The sequence below is a fragment of the Electrona antarctica genome (genome assembly GCF_951216825.1).
Source record: "Electrona antarctica genome assembly, chromosome: 6".
Classification (NCBI taxonomy): Eukaryota; Metazoa; Chordata; class Actinopteri; order Myctophiformes; family Myctophidae; genus Electrona; species Electrona antarctica.
Genome location: NC_136811.1, coordinates 2,333,601 through 2,342,575, shown reverse-complemented (window position 1 = coordinate 2,342,575; position 8,975 = coordinate 2,333,601).

Sequence of the window (8,975 nt, the reverse complement as noted above, 5' to 3'; positions counted from 1 at the left end):
CTTCATGTGCGTGGTATGCAAATGAAGGGGAGTGGCCCCTTCATTTGCATACCACGCACCTTCATTTGCATGCCACGCCCCTTCATTTGCATAAACCAATCCCCTTCACTTGCATGCCACGCCCCTTCATTTGCATACCACGCACCCCATTTGCATACCACTCCCCTTCATTTGCATACCACGCACCTTCATTTGCATACCACTCCCCTTAATTTGCATGCCACGCCCCTTCATTTGCATAAACCAATCCCACAAAGTAGCCGACACATGCCCTTCATGTGCGTGGTATGCAAATGAAGGCGAGTGGCCCCTTCATTTGCATACCACGCACCTTCATTTGCATGCCACGCCCCTTCATTTGCATAAACCAATCCCCTTCATTTGCATGCCACGCCCCTTCATTTGCATAAACCAATCCCACAAAGTAGCCGGAACCATGCCCCTTCATTTGCATACCACTCCCCTTCATTTTCATACCACGCACCTGCATTTGCATACCACTCCCATTCATTTGCATGCCACGCCCCTTCATTTGCATAAACCAATCCCACAAAGTAGCCGAAACATGCCCTTCATGTGCGTGGTATGCAAATGAAGGGGAGTGGCCCCTTCATTTGCATACCACGCACCTTCATTTGCATGCCACGCCCCTTCATTTGCATAAACCAATCCCCTTCATTTGCATGCCACGCCCCTTCATTTGCATACCACGCACCTCATTTGCATACCACTCCCCTTCATTTGCATGCCACGCCCCTTCATTTGCATAAACCAATCCCGCAAAGTAGCGGAAACATGCCCTTCATTTGCATACCACTCCCCTTCATTTGCATACCACTCCCCTTCATTTGCATACCACGCACCTTAATTTGCATGCCACGCCCCTTCATTTGCATAACCCAATCCCCTTCATTTGCATGCCACGCCCCTTCATTTGCATACCACGCACCTCATTTGCATACCACTCCCCTTCATTTGCATGCCACGCCCCTTCATTTGCATAAACCAATCCCGCAAAGTAGCGGAAACATGCCCTTCATTTGCATACCACTCCCCTTCATTTGCATACCACTCCCCTTCATTTGCATACCACGCACCTTCATTTGCATGCCACGTCCCTTCATTTGCATAAACCAATCCCCTTCATTTGCATGTCACGCCCCTTCATTTGCATAAACCAATCCCGCAAAGTAGCCGAAACATGCCCTTCATTTGCATACCACTCCCCTTCATTTGCATACCACGCACCTTAATTTGCATAAGCAAATCCCACAAAGTAGCCGAAACATGCCCTTCATTTGCATACCACGCACCTTAATTTGCATGCCACGCCCCTTCATTTGCATAAACCACTCCCACAAAGTAGGCGGGTGACACCCACTAATTTACATAAGCGACACCCACTAATTTGCATATACCACACCCACAAAGTAGCCGGAACCACGCCCTTCATTAGCATAAACTGCTCCCACAAAGTAAGTTAGCGAGAAAAGTCGCGAAATTCGACAGAACAAATCCGAGACCATTACCGCAACCGGGTCGCGGCCCCGATCGCAGCCGTATAGGGTTTGGGCCAAACGGACATACGGTCACGACAGTAGCCCTGCACGAAAGCCTCGAAATTTGCGACTTTGACGCGAAAGTCGCAGAACAAATCCGAGACCATCACCGCGGCCGGGTCGCGGCCCCGATCGCAGCCGTATAGGTTTCGGGCCAAACGGACATACGGCCGCGGCGGTAGCCTTGAACGAACGCCTACAAATTGCCGACTTTGACGCGCGACAACGCGCCAACGATAAAACATCACGGTCCGACGTTCGGATATGTCGGAGAGCCAGCCGAGACGAACGGTTAGGTGTCTCGGACGTACGCCTCCGACAGTCGTACAAAACGTCCTTCACTTTGGCTCTGTGCATGCAGACACGTCATAGACCCATAGACTCTAACAGCGTCCTGGCTGAAAAAGTGAAACGAGACCGTGCCTCTTAGAAAGGTCGCCCGAGGACGTTCTATAGATCCATGCGTGCGTCTCCGGGAGCTCTATAACATATCCGAAAATCATCCCGGAAGGCCTCACCGTCGTGGCGTTCCAGTGAAGCGAAGTTTGACGTTCACGCGCGCCTACGCCGACGATCGTAATTCTTTTCGTGATGGGCCGAACACCTCTGCGATCGCGGCGACGAGCCGATCTTCGTGATGGTCTGAGATTTTTTCTGCGACCTCGGGAACCTCAAATCTGACCCGAGGCCTAGCATTGCAGTGTAGTTCCCTTTATCGGACGCTTGTAAGAGTCCCACAAAATCGAGACCAACGCCATTTTATTCGCCATGGCCTGAATATGGATATTCGGGGGTGTTACATATTTAAAAAAATATCTATCACTTAATTGTTAAGGCATTTGGCCCAAAGGTCACCGTGGCAGTCTTTCGGCTGACCTTTGACCTTTGCAAACGTCGTGGAAATTCGAGACCGGTTCCATTGGATTCGACATGTCCTGAATATGGATATTGGAGGTTCTTACATATTTTTTAAAATATATATCACCCCGTTTTTTTAAGAATTTGGCCCAAAGGGTCACCGTTGCAGTCTTTTTGCTGACCATTGACCTTTGCAAACGTCCTGGAAAGTCGAGACCGGCCCCATTGAATTTGGGACGCTCTAAATATGAATAAAATGTCTCGTTTGCGAAGAATAGGGTTAGGGAACATATTTTAAAGGTGTGTTTTGTCTGTTTTCACTTCTGTGGAGAGAGGGGAGAGAGGAGGCAGTCTTTTTGCTGACCATTGACCTTTGCAAACGGCGTGGAGAGCCCAGACCGACGCCATTGGATTCTGCATTTTCTAAATATGAATAAAATGTCTAGTTTGTGAAGAATAACATTAATGAACATGTTGTGTTTTGTGTTTTGTCTGTTCATTCAAAAAGAGAGGAGAGAGAGGAGAGGAGGGGAGAGGCATATGCCTTCACAGGCCCGCGGGAAGTACTTTACACTCGCAGGGGCTGAGCGTCTAGTAGGGGGTGCACGCGCGTAGCGCGCGCGCCGCAAAAATGCGCGTGCACGCGCATCATGCACGCGCATTTTAGCGCATTTTCACTCGCAAACGTGGCCTTTACTTTCCCTCTCCACACGCAAGTTATATGAACGAACTGACACAGGCAATTAACCAGGATAAGGTGGCAATACTGTGATACAGCATATTTAATTATCTTTTTTTTCCCTTCCCCTCCTGTTCGAGGGGGGGCTGTGCCTGGGGGGAGGGGGTGCTACAGCCCCCCCAGCACCCCTACTTCCCTCAGCCATGTGCCTTCATACATGTGGATGGGCTGTGGCGCTGTTCTGAATTCCACTGGCAGATGACGGTCTTTTCTTTGATTCGTTTCTCTGACTTCCTAAGTGCTGCTATTAAAATCCTTACTTTAAAAAGACTAAAATAGCTAAAATACAACAATTCATGGTCATAAGTTCATAAAGCATAATTCATAATAATGTCATGATACAATAATAAATATGTGGTTCATAATTGATTTCATATGAGGTTAAAAATGTAAACATGATGTGATGATAACTTTCTGAGGCAGAACCAAGTTCCCTGTCTGTCAGTAGCAACACTGGACCATGATTGATTGACTGATTGATGCATGATTGCCTGGCATTGCACACAGGTGGTACAAACATTTCTCTCACTCATTCAGACTCTGGTCTGCACAAGGAAGCACACTCGCAGCAGAGTAGTGTGTTTGAACTGTTTAAAGTTATTAAACACGGTCAAAAGGACATTCAAAGGACTGTATGAAACTCAAGAAGCATCAAGAACCTCTTTACACAACAAGCGGCCAACGAGGTATTATTATCTGAGAGTTATCTTTGTTGTGTTGTATTGTGGTGTTTTGACGGACACGTTCACCTGCGCATCGCGCATTTCTACATGTTTTGTATTTCTTTGTTTGATCAATATTATGTATTGCGACGTAATTTGTTGATTGTTTATGTGTTTATTATTTTGTGTGAACATAGTTCTCACGGCATGGAACAGCAGAGGGATGAGAAGAATGCCCAATAAATGCCCGTTTATAAAGAACCGACCTGTGTCGTCAATGTTGTGAGAAGAGCTACATCCTACGTGTGTGTTTCGTGTCATTCATCATCACTTTGTTTACTTTTATCACAGCTAACAGTCACATCAAGGTCTGTGAAATAGTTAGTAATGAATGAATAGCTGACTCTGTCGCGATTTTGGCTTTTATGGTGAATGTTTTACAACTATATGAACTTCAACTTTGGCCAGTAGTTGTACAAAGCCATGGGTCTGAATGTAAACAAAGTATATGCTGCTTTTATAAGACAACGTTTTATTTTTATATTGAGTGGTGGTGTGATTTGCATGTTATGTAATGAGTCCGAGTTTGTATTGTGCTAAACCAGTCACCAGTAGCATGGATAAGAAGCTAACTATGCTAATCGGAATTAGCATTAAGCTAACTGCATCCACTATAATGTTACACATTATATTAATGTGCTCTGTGTGTTCAGCCATGGCCAGGACGTCGAGGCACGACCGAGAGATGGCGCTGGACCCCGAGGGTCGTCTGGCATCAATGGCCTGGGCAGGTGAGTGTGTGCGCGTGCGTGTGTGTGCGCGCGTGCCTCCCTCAGGCACAGCAGAGGCGTACACAGACAGTTGGACTGTGAGGTGACGTGGCAGCCCTCCTCCTCCTCCTCGCCATCACCCAGGAAGCCTTGGAGGTGTCGGCCGGTGTTGCTGGGCTCTATAACATATGAAAATCAGACCGGAAGGCCTTACCGTTGTGGCGTTCTACAGAAGCAAAGGTTTTAAATAGCAGATCTACAAGCTCGTAGCGCGCCACTCTGTGTAGTGGAACGTTCGCGCGCGCCATGTCGACTAGAAAGGTCGCCCGAGGACGTACTACAGTTCTACGCGTGCGTCTCGTGGAGCTCTATAACATATCCGTAAATCAGACCGGAAGGCCTTACCGTTGTGGCGTTCTACAGAAGCAAAGGTTTTAAGTAGCAGATCTACAAGCTCGTAGCGCGCCACTCAGTGTAGTGGAACGTTCGCGCGCGCCATGTCGACTAGAAAGGTCGCCCGAGGACGTACTACAGTTCCACGCGTGCGTCTCGTGGAGCTCTATAACATATCCGTAAATCAGACCGGAAGGCCTTACCGTTGTGGCGTTCTACAGAAGCAAAGGTTTTAGGTAGCAGATCTACAAGCTCGTAGCGCGCCACTCAGTGTAGTGGAACGTTCGCGCGCGCCATGTCGACTAGAAAGGTCGCCCGAGGACGTACTACAGTTCCACGCGTGCGTCTCGTGGAGCTCTATAACATATCCGTAAATCAGACCGGAAGGCCTTACCGTTGTGGCGTTCTACAGAAGCAAAGGTTTTAAGTAGCAGATCTACAAGCTCGTAGCGCGCCACTCGGTGTAGTGGAACGTTCGCGCGCGCCATGTCGACTAGAAAGGTCGCCCGAGGACGTACTACAGTTCCACGCGTGCGTCTCGTGGAGCTCTATAACATATCCGTAAATCAGACCGGAAGGCCTTACCGTTGTGGCGTTCTACAGAAGCAAAGGTTTTAAGTAGCAGATCTACAAGCTCGTAGCGCGCCACTCAGTGTAGTGGAACGTTCGCGCGCGCCATGTCGACTAGAAAGGTCGCCCGAGGACGTACTACAGTTCCACGCGTGCGTCTCGTGGAGCTCTATAACATATCCGTAAATCAGACCGGAAGGCCTTACCGTTGTGGCGTTCTACAGAAGCAAAGGTTTTAAGTAGCAGATCTACAAGCTCGTAGCGCGCCACTCGGTGTAGTGGAACGTTCGCGCGCGCCATGTCGACTAGAAAGGTCGCCCGAGGACGTACTACAGTTCCACGCGTGCGTCTCGTGGAGCTCTATAACATATCCGTAAATCAGACCGGAAGGCCTTACCGTTGTGGCGTTCTACAGAAGCAAAGGTTTTAAGTAGCAGATCTACAAGCTCGTAGCGCGCCACTCGGTGTAGTGGAACGTTCGCGCGCGCCATGTCGACTAGAAAGGTCGCCCGAGGACGTACTACAGTTCCACGCGTGCGTCTCGTGGAGCTCTATAACATATCCGTAAATCAGACCGGAAGGCCTTACCGTTGTGGCGTTCTACAGAAGCAAAGGTTTTAAGTAGCAGATCTACAAGCAATGAAAACAGCCTACATGCAAAAAACACAGTCAGAAACAAAGCTCACGTTAACCTTTTATCTAGTCAACGCAAAGTGTCAAAATACAGTTATACAGACAGATTAAACAGCGAGTTGAATGAAATGAATGAATGGTCCGAAACGAGTGTCCGTGTCTCACGCACGCACGGCTTTGTTTAGTATAGTTCCGTGGTTGTTTCCAAACAAAGTGACAGAGTCTGTTTCTCCAGAGTTCCCTCCCCAACATAAAACTCCCTCCAAGCAAAGTAGATGAACGAAACTTAATCCATCCCCGTAGCGAACGTAATCCAGCTGAATGCACTCCAAAAGAACCAGAGCCAGTATTGCAGATGTGGTGCTCCCTGCTTTTAAAAGTAAAGTGGGCAAAGGCTCATTCATTTACATAGGAGCCACACAGTGGAACAGCCTGGAAACCAGTGTTAAACTGACCTCCAATTTGAGGACATTTAAACAGAAAACTAAACAATGGCTGCTGGAAAAGGTTCCCCTATAAAGGGTCATCTTAGAGGGATGGATAGGGCCGTACTTGTTGTGTTGTGTATGTAATGTATATGTACTGTTATGTATTTGTGATGTATTTTAAAGTATTGTTCCGTTCAGTGTGAGAGGACCCCAGTGGAAATAAGTCTTTGGACTTTTCTGTGTAATCCTTGAATCGCTGATTATAATGTTGTATTATGATTGCTTTTCTAAATAAATCAAATCAAATCAAATCAAAAGAAGAGAAAGAACAAAATCTCGGATCCTCGCGGGACGGCAAAATAAATAAATGAAAGACGAACGATCTCACCAGTTGCTGAAGAATGTCTCGAGCCTCCTCGAACCGTGAGCGCAATCGTTCTTGTAGCTATAGCTTTGTCTAACGAGGTATTAAAGAGAAAACGTATCCAGGTCCCTCGTAGACTCCCTGTTTGTTTGTTTGTCTCTCCCGTCAGGCCGGTAACCTCCGCCTACTTTATGGGCGTCCGTCCAACTCCAGACCCGTGTCACTCAAATTATATCAAATCATAAACATAGTCTTTTAAACCCCCCAAATAATAACAAAATCACAACGTAGACAGCACAGAATATATAGGACCTTACCCTTGACAGATGGCGTTAATTAGAAATATTAAATAATACAACATGCACTTTTAAATGTTGATATTCAAATAAATTCTTCATAACTTGTGTGGCATCGCTACACCCTCTCTGAGTTAAATGAACACTGAGCATTTCACTGTGTAAGCACATGTAACAGTAATGTTACATGTTAACAGTAGTGTTCTCTCTCCACCACTAACCTCCCCTCAGCCATGGCTGACAACATCCTGGATGCTGCCCGCCAGAGAGAATCCCCACAGTCTGCCAAGTGGATGAGAGAGGACACTGACCGTGTGAGTGACTGTTTCCAAGCATCATTTACCAGATCAGCAACATGACTCACAGATGAATAGTAGTTTATTTGTATGCATTTAAATGTCCCTCTGGATGTTGTTGTCGTTGCACTTCAGGGGGACGGAACCAGTGTACCTCTATCCTCCCCGGATGCTGAGGTGTTTGTGGACCCCCAGCATCCCAAAAAGGTGTTCAAGGGTCTCAACAGGCTGCGTCTCAACAGTGTCTTGTGTGATGTGATTCTGTGCTGTGAGGGACAGGAGGTCCCCTGCCATCGTGCTGTACTGGCCTCCTTCAGCCCTTACTTTGAGGTAAATACACACTTTTATTGACCTGCTGGTGTTAAGGCAAGACATTTCAAGTCTGCCTTCGCTTTCACATGACTCAATTTATCATCTACACCAAATTAATTAATCAATTAACAATGTAAATGAGAAAAACTACGGACACTCCAAGCCAATTCATCTTTTCACTGTGAACAGGCCATGTTTACATCTGGTATGAGGGATTCCACACAGGACAGGGTGCCAATCAGTGGACTAGAACCTCAGATGATTGGTTTGCTGGTGAACTACGCCTACACTTCTAAGGTGTCCATCTCTGCTGATAATGTACAGGTACTGTTTAAACATCATAAACCTTATTCATTGTCTAAATTTGTCATATATATAATCAGTCATATATAATATAATATCGGTGCTTAATAAAGACATCCTGCCACCCTGATGGACAGCGCAACACCCCATCCTTTGTCCGCCTTCTCCTACCAAACCACACCGTTTGCACACATCTCACCATGCACAACACCGATAGCATGCCTGTCCAGACATCAACCACTACTTTGCATCCATGCAACTGTCATATTTACAGTACAATACCCATTTTTATGGGTATTGTACTGGGTACTGGGTATATAACACATTCTTGCGCAACACCACCAGCCTACGTCAAAATCGTCACCACTTCGCCGAGTTACGCCAACTCCGTTCACTTCATGGGGCCAGTCCAATGGTACGGCCTTCATAGTGACACGCGTTATTTCCGACCCTCAATGTCCAATATCGCTACCTCTGCTCTACACCAGCTCATCTTACCTCCGCCCCCTCCCCCTCTGGCTGCTGTGCCGGCCAGGCGAACACTCCACCAAGGACCCATGACGGCCACCGCCAGCAACAACACGCCGGCAACAACCCGACACACACATCTCTCGCCTATCGCACGGCAAACACCACACAACTACACTACGCTTGGTGAACGCGCCTATCACACGGCAAACGCCACACAGCTGTGTGATATTAGTCTGGCTTATCAGCCAGGCTGAACGCAGCTAAAGCAGCTGCTGCCGTACAACCTGGACCTCGCATCAGTGCAACGGCTTCACAACTTCA